Here is a 19,649-nt window from a genome sequence, read left to right on the forward strand (position 1 = left end):
AACATAATCCAGCATATAAACAGAACCAAAGACAAAAACCACATGATTATCTCAATAGATGCAGAAAAGGCCTTTGACAAAATTCAACAACACTTCATGCTAAAAACTCTCAATAAATTAGGTATTGATGGGACGTATCTCAAAATAATAAGAGCTATCTATGACAAACCCACAGCCAATATCATACTGAATGGACAAAAACTGGAAGCATTCCCTTTGAAAACTGGCACAAGACAGGGATGCCCTCTCTCGCCACTCCTATTCAATATAGTGTTGGAAGTTCTTGCCAGGGCAATCAGGCAGGAGAAGGAAATAAAGGGCATTCAATTAGGAAAGGAGGAAGTCAAATTGTCCCTGTTTGCAGATGACATGATTGTATATCTAGAAAACCCCATCATCTCAGCCCAAAATCTCCTTAAGCTGATAAGCAACTTCAGCAAAGTCTCAGGATACAAAATCAATATGCAAAAATCACAAGCGTTCCTATACACAAATAACAGACAAACAAAGCCAAATCATGAGTGAACTCCCATTCACAATTGCTTCAAAGAGAATAAAATACCTAGGAATCCAATTTACAAGGGATGTGAAGGACCTCTTCAAGGAGAACTACAAACCACTGCTCAATGAAATAAAAGAGGATACAAACAAATGGAAGAACATTCCATGCTCATGGGTAGGAAGAATCAATATCATGAAAATGGCCATACCGCCTAGGGTAATTTATAGATTCAGTGCCATCCCCATCAAGCTACCAATGATTTTCTTCACAGAATTGGAAAAAACTGCTTTAAAGTTCATATGCAACCAAAACAAAGCCTGCATTGCCAAGTCAATCCTAAGCCAAAAGAACAAAGCTGGAGGCATCTCGTTACCTGACTTCAAACTATACTACAAGGCTACAGTAACCAAAACAGCATGGTACTGGTACCACAACAGAGACATAGACCAGTGGAACAGAACAGAGGCCTCAGAAATACAACCTTCTGATCTTTGACAAACCTGACCAAAACAAGAAATGAGGAAAGTATTCCCTATTTAATAAATGACGCTGGGAAAACTGGCTAGCCATATGTAGAAAGCTGAAATTGGATCCCTTCCTTACACCTTATACAAAAATTAATTCAAGATGGATTAAAGACTTGAATGTTAGACCTAAAACCATTAAAATCCTACAAGAAAACCTAGGCAATACCATTCAGGACATAGGCGTGGGCAAGGACTTCATGTCTAAAACACCAAAAGCAATGGCAACAAAGCCAAAATTGACAAATGGGATCTAATTAAACTAAAGAGCTTCTGCACAGCAAAAGAAACTACCATCAGAGTGAACAGGCAACCTACAGAATGGGAGAAAATTTTTGCAAGCTACTCATCTGACAAAAGGCTAATATCCAGAATCTACAATGAACTCAAACAAATTTATGAGAAAAAAACAAACAACCCCATCAAAAAGTGGGCAAAGTATATGAACAGACACTTCTCAAAAGAAGACATTTATGCAGCCAAAAAAACATATGAAAAAATGCTCATCATCACTGGCCATCAGAGAAATGCAAATCAAAACCACAATGAGATACCATCTGACACCAGTTAGAATGGCCATCATTAAAAAGTCAGGAAACAACAGGTGCTGGAGAGGATGTGGAGAAATAGGAACACTTTTACACTGTTGGTGGGACTGTAAACTAGTTCAACCATTGTGGAAGTCAGTGTGGCGATTCCTCAGGGATCTAGAACTAGAAATACCATTTGACCCAGCCATCCCATTACTGAGTATACACCCAAAGGATTATAAATCATGCTGCTATAAAGACACATGAACACGTATGTTTATTGCGGCGCTATTCACAATAGCAAAGACTTGGAACCAACCCAAATGTCCAACAATGATAGACTGGATTAAGAAAATGTGGCACATATACACCTTGGAATACTATGCAGCCATAAAAAATGATGAGTTCATGTCCTTTGCAGGGACATGGATGAAGCTGGAAACCATCATTCTCAGCAAACTATCACAAGGACAAAAAACCAAACACCTCATGTTCTCACTCATAGGTCGAATTAAACAATGAGAACTCATGGACACAGGAAGGGGAACATCACACACCAGGGACTGTTGTGGGGTGGGGGGAGGGGCATGGGATAGTATTAGGAGATATACCTAATGTAAATGACGAGTTAATGGGTGCATTACACCAACATGGCACATGTATACATATGTAACAAACCTGCACGTTGTGCACATGTACCCTAAAACTTACAGTATAATAATAATAAAATTTTTAAAAAACTTAGTACAAGAATAGAGCTTGTGTTAAGTGTTCTCATCACAAGTTTTAAAAAAATAAACAAAAAATCAAGTGGCACATGGGAAAAAAAAAAAGAAAATGGATCAATCACTTTCTTCTTGGCTTCCTTTTTGCTGCCTTTGTAAGGCACTTGTTCTTGCCAACCATCATGGTGCTGCTCAGACAGCCAAAAGGGTGGAAATGCCGACAAGTCTTTTATGGTAAAAGTCAGGGCCTGATAGAAAAAGAGAGACTCTGAGACTTGATTTAGGGATATTTGGATGCACGAATCTGAGATGCAAGCTCTCATGCTTCTCTGAATTCTCTCCCCTTGCAGACCAGAGCAGATGCCCCTTGCCTGGGAACCCTGCTAAAGCCTCACCTGATTTGTACTCTTCAAGATGATGGTGCCTCTTTTTATTGTCTTCAGACCAGTAACGAAGATTATGTCTCTGCACAGTCTGAATAGAGAAACACAGCTCCCTGCTCCAAGAGTAAATATCTAGCATACCAAAGACATTGCTGGGCTTGGTTAATGTGTCCCAGTAGCAACCAAGGATCACATGGGGGTGTAGATCTTAAAGGAATAAGATTGTGTGTGTGGATGGGGGGTGGCAAGTGTGTATTGCTGGCAAGAATAGAATATAAATAAGACGGGATAGAAGGCAATTTATTGATATAGGAGCCCTCTCTCATGACTTGAAGTTTAACATCAGGGAAAAGACACCTAGAACCTGTCCTAATAGATGACTAGAATAGCTCCTTAAAGTTTCTGCTAACAAGGGCCCAAAAGAAATGAGGTGAAAACGCTGGTATTGCCTCAGCATAGTATTCATGAAGGGTTCTGAAAGTTCAGATATGTGGGAATGTTAGAGTGGATTTATGCAAAACCGTAGGAGCCACCACTGTGCTATATTCCTCAGGAAGGTGGAGAGAATATTCCTGTCAGTAGAGTAACAAGGGTACAAGTGAAGGAAGCACTGACATCTTTGAGAAGTCTGATGATGGCCATCCTTGATAGGGACCAGGGTTGATAGCAGGAGATGCTGTCATGGAAATAGGCTCCCTATGGGAATCATACAAACATACTTGAAAATATGATTAGGAACAAGTGACAGTTAAAGCCCCTGTTCATAAGACATGAAGAAAACAGGAGACTCCTGGAGAATTACCTTTCAACACTTGCCTGAAAAACCAAAACCAAGCAAATAAAAAACACTTTTGTGATAAACCTATTTTTGTTTTAAGCACTCAACGGAGATCTTTCTGTAGATTTTTTATGCAGATGAAGATTTGACTTTGGTGGTTGTAAATCATCACTATGTTGGGGTTGCTAATACAGGAGTTTATCCTTTTTTTTTTTTTTTTTTTTAGATGGAGTCTCGCTCTGTCACCAGGCTGGAGTTCAATGGTGTGATCACAGCTCACTGCAACCTCCATCTCCTGGGTTCAAGCGATTCTCCTGCCTCAGCCTCCCGAGCAGCTGGGACTACAGACGTGTGCCACCACACACGGCTAATTTTTGTATTTTTAGTAGAGACGGGGTTTTACCATGTTGGCCAGGATGGTCTCCATCTCTTGACCTCACAATCTGCCTGCCTCGGCCTCCCAAAGTGCTGGGATTACAGGCATGAGCCACCGCGCCCGGCCAGGAGTTTATCTCCTCTGTGGAGTGAACCTAACGTCAGTCAGGACCAGGATGAGCGTGCTATTTGCAACATTCCTTGCATCTAACATCCTTTGCCATGTCATTCTATAGATGCTGTCACTAAAGTGATGGCCAATGTCCCTACCCTTCGAATCTGGGCTTTGGCAAATGGGATGTTAACAACAGCTCCCAAACAGAGGATCACAGAGTACTTGCATGAGCCCACTCCCTCTTATGTTCCTCTAGCATGCCATGAGAACACGCCTGGGCCAGCCTGCTGAAGGAGCTGAGCTGAGTCATCCCGGTCACCCAGCTGACAGCCAGCTGACTCTTAGCAGTGAGAGGCACCCCCACAAAGCTGCTCTGCTGACCACCCCAGACACATGAGCAAAAGAAATGTTTACCATTACATGTCACTGAGGCTTTGTGGTTATTTATTACATAGGATTGTTAATGGAAAGAGCTATCTGATAGATACCATGAGGCAGATATGTAAGAATGAAAATTACTTTGAACAGGAAGAAGACATGATTACCTTCAGGAGTCTGCTGACCTCTTTTCTGCAGTTGCACAGTTGCAACCTGGAGAGAAGGAAGAATACTAGTGGTGGAGTCGAACAATAAGAACAACAACATTTCATAACCAGTAAGGTAATGGTCTCATCTAACAAATCCCTCTCCCAACACATGAGCATGAAGTGCTCTGGCTGGGCAGGGAGGGGTTTGCTGCTGTGTGTAGCTGCCTTCCTGGCCTCCTGGCCTCACCAGCTCCCTGTTCCCCATCATCCTTCCTATGCAGTCTCAATTCAACAAATATTTACTGAAGCCTGAAGCCCCATGTTGCCTGCTGTCCTGCTGAGCAGGGAGCAAACCTGTTTCAAGAGGAGCCCTAGTACAGTTCTTGCCCCCTGGCACCAGCTCTTGCTGAAGAGATATTTACACAAGGGTAGGGAGAGCACTGAACTCGGAGTCTGGTGATCCAGATTCGTGTCCCAGCTCAGCCACTCACAAGCCTTGGGCCCACAGAGAAATTCTATCTCCTGCCCACACCTCAGTTTTCTCCTTTCTAAAACAGAGATAATAATCCCCAGCTCACACATGTGGGAGAGGATTCACGAGAACAGAAAAACATCGTAGGAGTTGGAAAGGACTCCCAAGGGACAGGGGTGGGTGCCACCAAGACCAGGCACTAAGATGGCCAGAGGACATTAACTCCTGGCTCTTCAAGGGGGAGGCAGTATGGATGCTCACTCAGGGTGTGGAACCACAGAGTTGGAGGGAGCCTAAAACAAGCCTTGCTCCACAGGGAAGAGGGAGACCCAGGCCTGGTGGGGCCTGGCTGCTCCTGCTGGAATTAGACTTTCACGGACTTGGTATCTGACTCAGCCTGAGCGATGTTTCCTTTGCAGCTCTTGTTGGAAGCTTCCATAAGTAGCACAGCCCATTGCCTGCCACCCACCAACTCCAACCACAGACTTAGCTCAATGTAGAATGTCAGAGGGACACAAATATGGCCTTTTGCCTCAGGCTGTTCCCACCTGGGGTGTAACTGCAGGAGCCTGAGGCTTCCTGGGATTTGAATTGCTTCCCAGAGCTCAGAAACAGTTACCCATGGATCAAAATCTGCCTGTGAACAGAGCATCAATCTACTTCAAAACCAAAGCATCAATCTACTTCCAAACTAGATTTGGGCCAGCTGTAGGGGCTCACACCTGTAATCCCAGCACTTTGGGAGGCTGAGGTGGGAGGACTGCTTAAGGCCAGGAGTTCAAGACCAGCCTGGGCAACGTCATGAGACTCTGTCTCTACAAGAGATTAAAAAATTAGCCGGGCATGGTGGTGCACAACTGTAGTCCTAGCTACTTGGGAGGTTGAGGTTGCAGTGAGCTGAGATTGTGCCACTGCACTCCAGCCTGAGCAACAGAGCAAGATCCTGTCTCAAAAAAAAATAAATAAATAAGAGATAATAAAAAGAAACAAAAAACCAAAACAGATCCGGTTTCCAGGGCTCTAATCTTGGAGAGACTAGGCTGGAAAAAAGCTGTAGTCTCATCTATGACCTGAGGGACGACTCTACTGATAGGAAGGGGATGGGTTGCGTAGAACCTGGATAACAGGGACCAGGAAGCGAGACAAGGCCAGCTTTATCCAGGGCCATGCTAGGGAGGGAGAACCTCATTTGAGAGTGGGCATTCTGGGAGCCACAGGCTCCTCCAAGCCTGGATGAGACCCCTCAGGTTGGTCCTGAGTTGATGAAATCCCCTTGCTTCCTTCCCTCTCCATGTTGGAAAATGCACACTCATCCCTTGAATTTGCTACTTTTGGCCACATGAGCAGCTTCATCTGGTTCTTCCTGACCCAGAAACTCCACACCTTGTGGGTGTCTTGTGGCAGGGTGCCCGGCCCCTCTCCAGGACGCTCTGCTGAGGTTCCACACTCATCAAACAGCTTCCAGTAATTAAGTCAGCCTCAGTACCCCCCTCCCCAACTGGAGAGAAGATCCCCTCCTTGGAGGCACAGTTTGCTAATGCCTTAAGTGACACAGTTATTCCTAGGAAGGGTTTGGAAAGGCAACATTTGACAAGAGGTGGGGCTTAGAAACCCAACTGGGGCAGAAAACTCTGAGCCCCAGCAGAACTGCTCAGATCTGTGACTGGAGTCACACTATGGCAGAAGCAGATCATGACCCCCTCCCCAGACCCTGGCGGACCCTGAAAGGATTTGGGGAAGGCCAAATTTCCTGTACATACCGTTTGTATGGACAACAGTCCTCTGGCAGTCACAGTTACAGGGACTCAGTCCTAGGTTTTTATCCACTCAGACGGGGGACCAAGAAGAGGGTGCCCTTTTGCCCTCTAGCACAAAGATGCCTTCGGGCTCACAGCAGCGCCCCCTGAGACCTGACCTGGGTGCAGACCTCTCCACTGGCAGCACCAGATCTTTCTTCAGCTCTGCGAGGTGCTTTTTCTGCAGTTTCTAACACAGCTGTGGCAGCTAAGCAGACACTTGTCTTAAAACCCTCATTGCAGCTCCTCTTGGGTCCCACTGAGAGCCCTTTGGCAAAGCTCGAAAGCTTGCCCACACTATCAGTGTTCAGCCAGGCCCTGCCCTGTGTATAAACAGGAAATCTTAAAGTTCCAATGTGCACCTTCTTCAAGCAATAAAGGCTCTTAACAAGCTCCACAGTAAAAGACAATGACCCAGAAAAGCAAACTTCCACAGAGGGGAGGCTGCGTTAATGGAGTCGACCAGTCATTAGTGGCAACCCCATGACTTTAATGATTTGCACAGATGACCTAGACGGGAAGAATAAAAGCAGGCTTTTCAAAGAGCTGCAGAGTGTGGAAATTCAGGAAGTGTAGCCCACAAGTAGGACATGCCAAGTAATTATTAAGAAGGGAACAAAAGTGAAAAGAAAGAATCACAGGAAAACTCTAGAAGGAATTGAAAGAAACTAAGTTTTGAAAGAAAAAGTGAGTGAAAGAAAACAAAAACAAATAACAAAAGAAAAATGTGTTCATCTGTCATAGGGGAGAATGACCTTCCTGCAGATCAGAAGCCAGCCGGGTTATTGTTAGTAGGTGATTTCCCAGGGCTGGCACCCAGCAAACAGCTGCAGGGCAAAGGTAAACAGGATGCTGGGGAGAACTGGAGGATGATACAATTTCATAGGAAGTGCTGTTATTCCTATGTAATATTTACATTAAAATCTCATTTAGGTTCACTGCCTTATTTTCTTGAAAAAGGCTGGCAAATTTTCAGCCTCTTCCCATGAAAGAAATCATACAGTGCCCCCTTTAAAATGTCACATCTGTCACAGTTGAAAATTAACCACAAAAAAAGAAAAAGTAATGCCATATAGAAAAAATACCTTTCTGATTTTGAAATAGGGAGTTCCATTCTCTCTAATGCCAGATTTTTTATCTGATAATAAATTAGAGATCTTGGGAAGAATATTCACATTTTTAGGCCACAATAAAAATAGCTACAACAACAGTGGTTACTCTTATTTGTTCATACATTTTGGAGAGAGAGAGGGCTAATTCCAAAAAAATAACACAGGGTAGAATTCTTTTTTTTTTTTTTTTTTTTTGAGATGGAGTCTCGCTCTGTCGCCCAGGCTGGAGTGCAGTGGTGCAATCTCGGCTCACTGCAAGCTCCGCCTCCCGGGTTCACGCCATTCTCTTGCCTCAGCCTCTCCGAGTAGCTGGGACTACAGGCGCCCGCCACCACGCCCGGCTAATTTTTTTTTTTGTATTTTTAGTAGAGACGGGGTTTCACTGTGGTCTTGATCTCCTGACCTCGTGATCCGCCCGCCTCGGCCTCCCAAAGTGCTGGGATTACAAGCGTGAGCCACCGCGCCCGGCCCACACAGGGTAAAATTCTTATAAAATTCTTAAAATTCTTATAAACAATATTCTCTTTTCTTTCCCAACCCCGAACCCTGACTCAAGACTATTCTCAATGGTTTATGTATATTAACTGTTTTAATCCCAACACTAATTGCATAAGGTAGCTATGATTATCATTTCCTCTTTACAGATGTGGAAAAACACAGCACAGAGAGGTTGAGCAACTTGCTCAAGACATGCAACTAGTAAGTGGTGAGGCTCAGATTTGAACCCAGCTAATCTGGTGCTACGGTCCGAGTTTTTCAACAGTAAACTATGCTGCTAGTAAGAACACCCCAAACCACACAGAAGAAATTATGTCTAAAAGTACAGTGTTGACTTTAAATGAATATTTGTGTTAAGTATTAGGTCACAAGCTAGGGGCTGTAACATGGGTTCCCACTTAAAGTTACTTTCATAGGGTCCCAAATATTTTATCATAAAGCCAAAAGAGTCAATCTTTCCAAGTTTTGTTTTCCCTAAAGTTATCTTCCTTCTAGAGGTGAGAGGGATCCCCAGTGTATACTTCCTTCTAGGAACAAGAGAGTCACTGCTATGTGTCTTTTTTTTTTTTTTTTTTTTGAGACAGGATCGTGCTCTGTCACCCTAGCTGAAGTGCAGTGGTATGAACATGGCTCACTGCAGCTTTGATCTACTGGGCTCAAAGGATCCTCCTGCCCCAGCCTCCTGTATAGCTGAGACACAGGCAAATGCCTCCATGCCTGTCTAGTTTTTAGCTTTGTTTTTTGTAGATACAGGGTCTCCCTGCATTGCCAGGCTTGTCTCAAACTCCTAGGCTCAAATAGTACCCCCACCTCAGCTTCTGAAGTGCTGAGATTACAGGCATGAGCCACTGCATCTGGTTAACGTGTCACTTTGAAATCAGTTGTTTCTGCAAGAACTGTAAAAGAGTCATCATAAAAGACTAAACTGGCCAGGTGCGGTGGCTCACGCCTGTAATCCCAGCACTTTGGGAGGCTGAGGTGGGCAGATCACAAGGTCAGGAGATCGAGACCATCCTGGCCAACATGGTGAAACCCCATCTCTACTAAAAATACAAAAATTAGCTGGGCACAGTGGTGCATGCCTGTAATCCCAGCTACTCAGGAGGCTGAGGCAGGAGTATCACTTGAACCCAGGAGGCAGAGGTTGCAGTGAGCCAAGATTGCACCACTGCACTCCAGCCTGGCAACATAGCTAGACTCCATCTCTTAAAAAAAACAAAACAAAACAAAACAAAACAAAAAACTAAATTAGGGCTGGGCATGGTGGTTCATGCCTGTAATCCCAGCACTTTGCGAGGCTGAGGCGGGCGGATCGTCTGAGGTCAGGAGTTCAAGACCAGTCTGACCAACATGGAGAAACCCCATCTATACTAAAAATACAAAATTAGCTGGGCATGGTGGCTCATGCTTGTAATCCCAGCTACTCGGGAGGCTGAGGCAGGAGAATCACTTGAACTTGGAAGGCGGAGATTGCGGTGAGCCAAGATCACGTCATTGCACTCCAGCCTGGGCAACAAGAGCAAAACTCGGTCTCAAAAAATAAAAATAGAAATAAATAAAAGACTAAATTAGAGTTTGGGGAAGAAAGAAAAAACCCTAAATTATAAAATCACAAATCCTGGGCAATAAGTTAAATCCTTCCAATCCTCCCCTTCTTACTTTGGTTTTGAAATATTTCTTTCATTTGTATCAAAGAGCACTCTCCAGACCAAAGGCTGTCACTGCCAGTGAGTCAGGTATATTCCTAACCCTGTTTCGTGGGACTCTTCAATGCCTTCCGTCTCCAAGGAGACCCCATCTCATCCCAGGGCCCATCTGGAAACACGTGTCTCAAGTGAGCCAGATTTAAAATAGGTTTAGTGTGAACATTTTCATCCCATAACTTTAAACCATGCAATGAGATAGAAAACAGTATGTTTATAAGTTCTCCATCACATTAGAAACAAACTTTGAAGACCACGCAGCCAACAGGGTTAAGAAAAGCAGAAGTTGTAGTTTTGAAAACATTAAGATGCTTGTTTTAAGAATCAGAAATCTAGGCCGGACACAGTGGCTCACGCCTGTAATTCCAGAACGTTGGGAGGTCAAGGTGGGTGGATGACCTGAGGTCAGGAGTTCAAGACCAGCCTGGCCAACATGCTGAAACCCAGTCTCTACTAAAAATACAAAAATTAGCCAGGTGTGGTGGCGGATGCCTGTAGTCCCAGCTACTCAGGAGGCTGAGGCAGGAGAATCACTTGAACCCAGGAGGCAGAGGTTGCAGTAAGCTGAGATTGCACCACTGTACTCCAGCCCTGGTGACAGAGCAAGACTCTGTCTCAAAAAAAAAAAAAAAAAAAAAAAAGAAGAAGAAAAAACATATTTAAGAATAAGAAATCTTATTTTATGCATTAAATAATCACTGGTCACAAAATAAAATTCAGAGTTATTGTTTCCCTAAGTCCTATAACTATAACCTAAGTTCTCTAGATGGTAGTTTTGACATGTGTGGATGTCTTTATCAGTTTTGCAAATCTCTCCAACATCTGCAAAGCAGTTTTAATGGAATGTGATTGTGTGTTGAGAAGCAGTGTTTAACTTCTCCAGAAATTTTGTACTAATGCTCTTAGTCTCAGGCCTTCTTTGCAAGACCCTTTGCAATCCTTTAGTGGAAATGAATTTCTATTGGTGGTTACTTTCATTTTTTTCAAACCATACAGATGCTAATAAGGATTTGCTGCTTGCTTATTTAAAGAACATGATTAAGCCATTTTAAAGTATCTTTGTGGGCCAGGCACCAGGTGTTTTGTTTTGTTTTGTTTTTGTTTTTTTCATACACTTAGAGGAGGGGGAATGGCTAATTCCAAGGAAACAACATGGTGAGCAGTGTCATAATACATATTTGCAAACAGCATTTTTCTGAATGTTGTTTATTATGTAAACTAAAGGACCTTTGTTCTTCAGTAAAATAGAGCAGATAAGTAAATCACTGTAGAAAATCAATTTCTAAATGGTTTCTTAAAAATACAGTTTTAGGCCAGGCACAGTGGCTCACACCTGTAAATCCCAATACTTTGGGAGGCCAAGATGAGTGGATCACCTGAGGTCAGGAGTTTGAGACCAGCCGGGTCGACATGGTGAAACTCCATCTCTACTAAAAATACAAAATTAGCCGAGCATGATGGCACATGCCTGTAATTCCAGCTACTCAGGAAGCTGAGGCAGGAGAATCGCTTGAACCTGGGAGGCAGAGGTTGCAGTGAGCTGAGATCACGCCATTGCACTCCAGCCTGGGCAAAAAGGGCAAAACTCCATCTCAAAAAAAAAATAATAGAAGAAAAAATAGTTTTAGGCCAGCTGTAGTGGCTCATGCCTATAATTCCAACACTTTGGGAGGCTGAGGTGGAAGGATTGCCCATGATCTTGAGCTCAAGAACTCGAGGCTACAGTGAGCTATGGTTATGCCACAGCACTCCACCCTGGGGCGACAGAATGAGACACTGTCTCAAAAAACAAAGTTTTCGTCAATTTATGTTTTATATATTAATTGTAGAAAATGTTAAAAATACAAGAAAACATTAAAATCACTCATAACCTCACCTCCCAGAAAAAGAATTAACATTTTGTTTCACTTTTGTCCTGTATATACATGCATTTTTAAAATCTGTTTTGTGCCCTGAGTTCTGCTCAGGTTTGTCCCTTTCTCTGATGATCAAGGCTTGGTATGTGGGTCAAGGTGGTCACCCCAGTTGTCATCTTCTCTCTGGATAAGTACATTCCTTACAGGATGCTCAGGCTCTAATTCGAACTTCTGGTGGGCCTGCCCCAGCAGTTTCCAGAAAATCCCAGGCATTTCTGAACTTTATTTTGTATTTATTTATTTATTTTAAAACAGAGTCTTGCTCTGTCAACCAGGCTGGAGTGCAGTGGCATGATCTTGGCTCACTGCAGCCTCCACTTCCCAGGTTCAAGCAATTCTTGTGCCTCAGCCTCCCAAGTAGCTGGGATTATAGGCACGTGCCGTCACACCTGGCTAATTTTTTGTATTTTTAGTAGAGACAGGGTTTTACCATCTTGACCAGGCTGGTCTCGAACTCCTGACCTCAGGTGATCTGTCTGCGTTGGCCTCCCAAAGTGCTGGGATTACAGGCATGAGCCACCGCACCTGGCTATGAACTTTAGCTTGGACTCAATCTGGACCATCCTCCCATGCCCTGGTCCCCAATATTCTTTGTGAAGAAGGATAATAGAAACATGGCAGCTGCATTCTAATATTGGAAGGGTGATCATGGAGCAGAAGGGGCACAGAGGTTCTCTGAAGCTCTAGGGGACAAAACTAGGACAGGTAGAAAGTAGAATAGCTTACTTCAGAAGCAGAGAGTTCTCCGCCCTTGGCGATATTCACTTGTGGGGATAGTTGTGGGATGGAGCATGGAAAGCAGAGAGAGTCAGTGACAGTGTCCTTGTCAGAAGGTTCTGTGACCGTACGTATTTCCAGGGTTGACTCTGTATCTACATGGCATGACTTATGGGTGTCCTGAACATTCTTTTTTCTTTTTTTTGAGACGGAGTCTTGCTCTGTCACCCAGGCTACAGTGCAATGGTACAATTTCGGCTCATTGCAACCTCTGCCTCCAGGTTCAGGTGATACTCCTGCTTCAGCCTCCCAAGTAGCTAGGACTACAGGTGTGCGCCACCTTGCCCAGCTAATTTTTGTATTTTTAGTAGAGAAGGGGTTTCACCATGTTGGCCAGGCTGGTCTTGAACTCCTGACCTCATGTGATCCACCCACCTTGGCCTCCCAAAGTGCCGGGATTACAGATGTGAGTTACCGTGCCTGGCCAATGGTGTCCTGAACATTCTGCCTCCACATCAACAATCTTGATCATGGCTGTAGCCACAGGGCCCAGAACGGGGCCTGGCACATTGTAGGCACTCAGTAAATGTTTGTTGCAATGAATGAATGAACCAACCTGGCTGCGGTGGCTGCTCCTTTGCTCTCCACTTTTAGAGACTATGGACCAGCAGACATGCTGGACTTTGACCAGGGCCTGGTGGGAAGTGCTGAGAACTGCTGGCTTCTTATTTCACAGAATTATCCATTTTCTGTTGTTTCTTGGGAGGGCCCTTGGTCTTAGCTTTCACACAGTGGTATGTAGAATGAACTGGGAGACAGCCAATTTAGGCTTTTTCATCTACCAAACAAACCAAATCCATAACATTTGATTTGATGGATGGAATCCCCAGTGGATGATTTCACTCAGCCCTTTAAACAATGGAATGAGACCACTGGCCTCCTGCAGGCTTTCTCTTGGTGGGGGGTGAGGGGAGTGGTGGTCTGGAACGGGGAGATAAGTGTTAAAGGATAGAGGTTGGGCGCAGTGGCTCACACTTGTAATCCCAGCACTTTGGGAGGCCAAGGTGGGCGGATCACGAGGTCAGGAGATCGAGACCATCCTGGCTAATTCGGTGAAACCCCGTCTCTACTAAAAATACAAAAAATTAGCCGGGCGTCGTGGTGGGCGCCTGTAGTCCCAGCTACTCGGAGAGGCTGAGGCAGGAGAATGGCGTGAACCTGGGAGGCGGATCTTGCAGCGAGCCGAGATCGTGCCACTGCACTCCAGCCGGGGCGACAGCGCGAGACTCCATCTCAAAAAAACAAGGATGGAGAAGACACAGGATTACTTTAAACTGGAAAATACCCTTTTCAGGGATCATATAACCCTAACTTACAATACAGATACCTAAAATCAAGTCTTGCTATATTTTTGTGGCAGAAGGAATTGACGATTTAAAAAAAACAAAAACAAAAACAAAACTCCCCTCAGGCACGGTGGCTCATGCCTGTAATCCCAGCACTTTGAGAGGCTGAGGTGGGTGGATCACCTGAGGTCAGGAGTTCAAGACCAGCCTGGCTAACATGGTGAAACCCCGTCTCTACTAAAAATACAAAAATTAGCCAGGTGTGGTAGTGCACACCTGTAGTTCCAGCTACTCGGGAGGCTGAGGCAGGAGAATCACTCAAACCTGGGAGGTGGAGGTTGCAGTGAGCCAAGATCACACCGCTGCACTCCAGCCTGGGTGACAGAGCAAGACTCCATCTCAAAAAAGAAAATAAAAACAAAAACAAACTTGGCCGGGTGTGATGGCTCACACCTGTAATCCCAGCACTTTGGGAGGCTGAGGCAGGCGGATCACTTGAGGTCAGGAGTTCGAGAGCAGCCTAGCAAACATCGCGAAACCCCGTCTCTACCAAAAATATAAAAAATTAGCTGAGTGTGGTGGCGGGCTCCTGTAATCCCAGCTACTCAGGAGGCTGAGGCAGGAGAATTGCTTGAACCTGGGAGGCGCAGATTGCAGTGAGCCGAGATTGTGCCCCTGCACTCCAATCTGGGTGACAGAGTGAGACTCCATCTCAAAAAAAAAAAAAAAAACCCTCTACCAAATGGCATTTTAGGACTCTATAATGTTAATATTTTTGGCTGCTTTAATGAGTATGAGTAGCTGTTCCATAGCAGAGACTATCTCACATAGGGTAGATTTGAAGCCATTGCTTTAGAAGATGATATGCTTGAATTGATTGTACACCTGAGGACTGAAGTTGAAACCACCTGCTAGAAGTGAATGCTTTTTGCTTTGTCATGGGCCAGTGGACTTTGCCTGGGAATCTCCCCAGAGCTGAGGCCAGCAAAGGTTGCACTCTGAAAGAGTGTGAAAGGGTGGCGATAGGTCTCACTGGTGAACCACGTAATGGAAAATGCCTCTCCCCATCCTGCACAAGAATGCCAAACATCAGCCACAGCGCTCCCTTCTCTTTCGTACCAGTGTGGTTTATAGAAACTGGACAGTATCAACGGACATTTTCTCTGGGCTTTTAAGGGGAACACATTGTATCTTGAGGCATTTCATCTGCAGAACCTGTACTTAGAACAAAGAAAAACTTCTGTGTGCTCGGTAAACGAAAGATGCCCAGTTTCCCTTCCCCATATTGCCAGCTGCCATGACACAGAGTTTGGCCTCAGCCCACTCCACCACAGGTGAATTTGACCACAACCATACACCCTCGCAACCTACCAACTACAGTGACATAGAGATAGCACTTTCTAAATGTAAAATGTCATTAATGTGAGTGTTTATTGTCTAGCAATAAAGTTATGCCTATCATCAAAGTATCCAGGATCCAGAGGGAATGGAATAGGGCAGTAATTTTGAATCTGGTTGTGATAAAAGCCCAAAGCTAGACAGGCAAGAGGAGCGTAAGTGGCATGGCTTTAGCCTGCGTACTCTCAGGGCCTTATCTGCTGTCAGCCAGGTAGCCAGGTAGGAGTCTGTGGCTTTAATTCTACTTCCCCAACTTCCCACCTCACCCCCAGAACTAAACTGCCATTGGTCTCATAAACCCTCCTCTGTCCCCAGTGACTGAAGTCACCCCCAACCAGGCTGTGCCTACTAGCCTTCCTTTTTCCCTTCATGATTTTTCCAAGTGAAGGGACTAAATGAAAATATAAAGCAAGTCTTGTGATTTTTCTGAGGCTACATAAACTACCTGCCTCATTCCAGTGAGCTCTGCAGGGGTGTAACCTTCATTTTACAAGGTTATGATATACTAACCCTCACCCCATCACCCCACAATTCTCTTCTCTCACCATGGACTAAATATTTTTCTTTGTTCCCCTAAAGGAAGCTTACTCTGTAATGATTTCTGAAAAAAAAATTTTTAATGGAAAATGTGCCAGGGCAGAGATGGAGGAGGTAGTAGGGCAGGCTGGGAGTGTGGGGAGGGAGGTCCACAGGCCTCCCTGTTCACATCACACAGAACCTCCCTTAGAAAAGCCCTCTAGAGGCCAGGCGCGATGGCGCACGCCTGTAATCTCAGCACTTTGGGAGGCTGAGGTGGGTGGATGGCAAGGTCAAGAGATCAAGACTATCCTGGCCAACATAGTGGAACCCCGTCTCTACTAAAAATACAAAAATTAGCTGGGTGTGGTGGTAGGTGCCTGTAGTCCCAGCTACTCAGGAGGCTGAGGCAGGAGTATCGCTTGAACCCGAGAGGTGGAGGTTGCAGTGAGCCGAGATCGTGCCACTGTACTCCAGCCTGGTGACAGAGCAAGACTCCGTCTCAAAAAAAAAAAAAAAAAAAAGAAAAGAAAAGAAAAAGAAAAGGCCCCTAGACATATCTCTCCCCACCCCCCACCCTCCATCTCCCCCGCCTCCGTCTTCTGCAAGCTCCCTTTTCATCAACATTCTAACCTTTCCCTTCATCCCAAACTCCCCATCCCGACTACCTCATCCCTTCTCTTATGCAAAGTTAGTTAGTTCCTGGGCCTGCAGAGACAAGGTGACTTTATGGTTCATAAACAAGAGCTCTCCCAGCTACCAGGAACCCCACTGGTGGAAACATTTTAAATACCTGACCATTTTCCTGGGTTTTAAATTTTTTTGTTTTGGTTACCTATACAAACTCATCCAGACAAATCATACATGGCCTCCCTGGAGGTCCCCCTTGCCAAGCTGAGCCCACAGCTTTGATGATGGCAGCTTCTTGCTATGCCACACTGATTTCTGAAATGAGCTCGAGTCCACAAATGGACCCCCACTGACCGCCCAGGTAATACTCCCCTCAGTTAAGATTGAAAGCTTTAGGGGACCCCACTCAGGGCTGGCTTCTAGGTACACAGCCTTCGTGGCAGCACAGGCCCCATGGTTAGAATGGTCCTGCCCGTGGTTTAATCCTCTGCTGTTGCCATCCTTTTTTAATTTTCAATTTTTATGGGTACATAGTAGTTATATATATTTATGGGGTATGTGAGATATTTTGATACAGACATACAACGCATAATAATTACAACAGGGTAAATGGGGTATCCATCACCTCAAGCATTTATCATTTCTTTATGTTACGAACATTCCAATTATACTCTTTCAGTTATTTTTAAATGTACTATAAACTATTGTTGACTATAGTCACTGTGTCGTGCTATGAAATACTAGATCTTATTCATTCTATTTAACTATATTTATGCACCATTAACCTTCCCCCCCTTTCCCTCCCCTACCCACTACCCTCCTCAGCTTCTGGTAACCGTCATTCTATTCTCTATCTCCATGAGTTCAATTATTTTGGTCTTTAGCCCCCACAAATGAGTGAGAGCATGCAAAGTTTGTCTTTGTGTGCCTGGCTTATTTCACTTAACGTAATGACTTCCAGTTCCATCCACACTGTTGCAAATGACAGGATCTCATTCTTTTTTATGGCTGAATAGTACTCCATTGTGTATATATGCCACATTTTCTTTATCCATTCATCTGTTGATGGACACTTAGGTTGCTTCCAAACCTTGGCTATTGTGAACGCTACTACAGTAAACATAGGAGTGCAGATATCTCTTTGATACACTGATTTCCTTTCTTTGGGGTGTATACCTGCTGCTGTTGCCATCTTGAAATTCTTAAGAATTTTGAACAATTGGCCCTGTATTTTCAGTGCACTTGGCCCTACAATTATGTAGCCAGTCCTGTCTACATATGGCCATCCCAGAAAATCTCTCTTCCTTCAAAGCAGTTTCTCCACAGCTCCCCACTAGCCTTAACCTCTAGGCCCATCTGCCTTGGCCAGCTGGACCCCACTCACTGTAGGGTGCTGGGCCTGTAGAGATGGTGGGGACTTTTTCTCTAACAAAGCCACAGAAACCAGGGTCCCTGAGGAGGAGGTGAGGGGAAGGAGACAGGGAGGCCTGAGAGAGGCGTCCCTCTGACCACATGCCAATTCCAGAGATTCCCTCAGTAGAGAGAATTCCTTTCCAACTGTTCTGAAAATAAGAATATTCCTGAGAGGTCCAGCCCCCACCACAGGATTGGTCTCCACCCTGCTGTGAACACGTCCGTAAGCTGTTGTAAGCTGATTGGTAGCGGAGACCCTGGTACAGTGGGAAATTTGAGGGAAGGAGAAGAATATTTTGGCACTTGGAGGAGAGGAAATTCAGGAAGGAGAAATCTGGCTGAGGGGCGACAGAGTGGGCAGTAAGACAGGGGAGAGAGAATAGAGGGGACTGCAGGGGGAGATGCTGGAGAAGTGTTTCTTCTACTTCACAATTTTGCTGGACTCTGAAGACAAAAGCCTGGATGGGTAAAAGGGCCTGTATTAGCTTCCTGGGGCTTCCATAGCAAATTACTGCAAACTGGGTAGCTTAAAGCAATAGAAATGTATTCCTACAGCAAGAAGTCTAAAGTGCACACAGTGTCAGCAAGGTGGGTCCCTTCTGGAGGGAACGAAGGACAGCATCTTCCAAGCCTCTTCCCTGGCTTGTGGAGGCTGCCTGCCTGGCCAGCTTTACTGTTCCTCGGGTTGCTGACACCCACTGCAATCTCTGCCTCCTGTGTGTCTCTGAGTGCCAAATCTCCCACTCCTTTATTTTACAAGGACACCAGTCATTGGATTTAGAGCCCACTCTAAATGCAGAATGATCTCATCTCGAGAACCTTATCTTAGTAATATCTGCAAAGACCCTATTTCCAAATAAGGTCATATTCACAGGTATTGGGCATATCTTCTTGAGAACCTAAGTCAACCCACTACGGGGTCTTTAGATTTGCAGTTTCCATTTGCCTTTTATTCAAGCTTTACTTGAACTTTTGAGCTTTGGATTTCCACTTGATAGAAATACTGAAATCCTGAGGCCCTTTATTAATGAATAATAGTAAAACCTCTGCAAATTCGAGGCAGTTTAAAAGCTTGTCCTTCGAGAGACTCTGCAGGATCTTCTAGGATCCCAGGAGAATAGGAGGGAACAATAGCAACATGCCTTTGATCTCTTCGGTAGGAAAGTTTCAACAGGAGCCAAGGCCTGTGCTTTAATATTGTTGTACATTAGTCAGAACATAGAAATGTGAGTGTTTACAATCTTGAGACAAAGTGGAAAAGTAACAAGAATGTGGCTCTAAGAGCTACTCACCAAAATAACTTGTTTGTTGAAAAATAGGGAAAAATCTAACACAATATTGGTGAATAAAACTTCTAATGAGTGAACCCCATTCATACTCCTTTCCCATGCTTTTAGGAAAACATAAATTATATAGAAATAGTACTACAGATGAACAAATGGAAGTTATATGTGATTTCTAATAATTAAAGAAAGGTTCTGTTATCTTGGGAGATTTGGCATTAAATCTAAATTATTAATATAGGAAAATAATCATATTAAAAGTTAGGGGTTTTTTTTCCTCATTAATCTCCACCAATTTAAGTTATTTATCTTCAAGTATCATCATGGCTCAGATCAAGGCTGCAGAGTATTCTGCAGATTTGAGATGGAAACTTCTTCCTTCTAATGACA

The 19,649-nt window shown here is 44.4% G+C and overlaps 1 pseudogene; it reads right to left on the reverse strand.

Moving 5' to 3' along the window:
• LOC100587927 overlaps window positions 1–19,649 on the reverse strand; it is a 41,007-nt pseudogene that overhangs the window by 6,419 nt on the left and 14,939 nt on the right.

Source organism: Nomascus leucogenys, chromosome 2 (assembly GCF_006542625.1).
Source record: "Nomascus leucogenys isolate Asia chromosome 2, Asia_NLE_v1, whole genome shotgun sequence".
Taxonomy (NCBI): Eukaryota; Metazoa; Chordata; class Mammalia; order Primates; family Hylobatidae; genus Nomascus; species Nomascus leucogenys.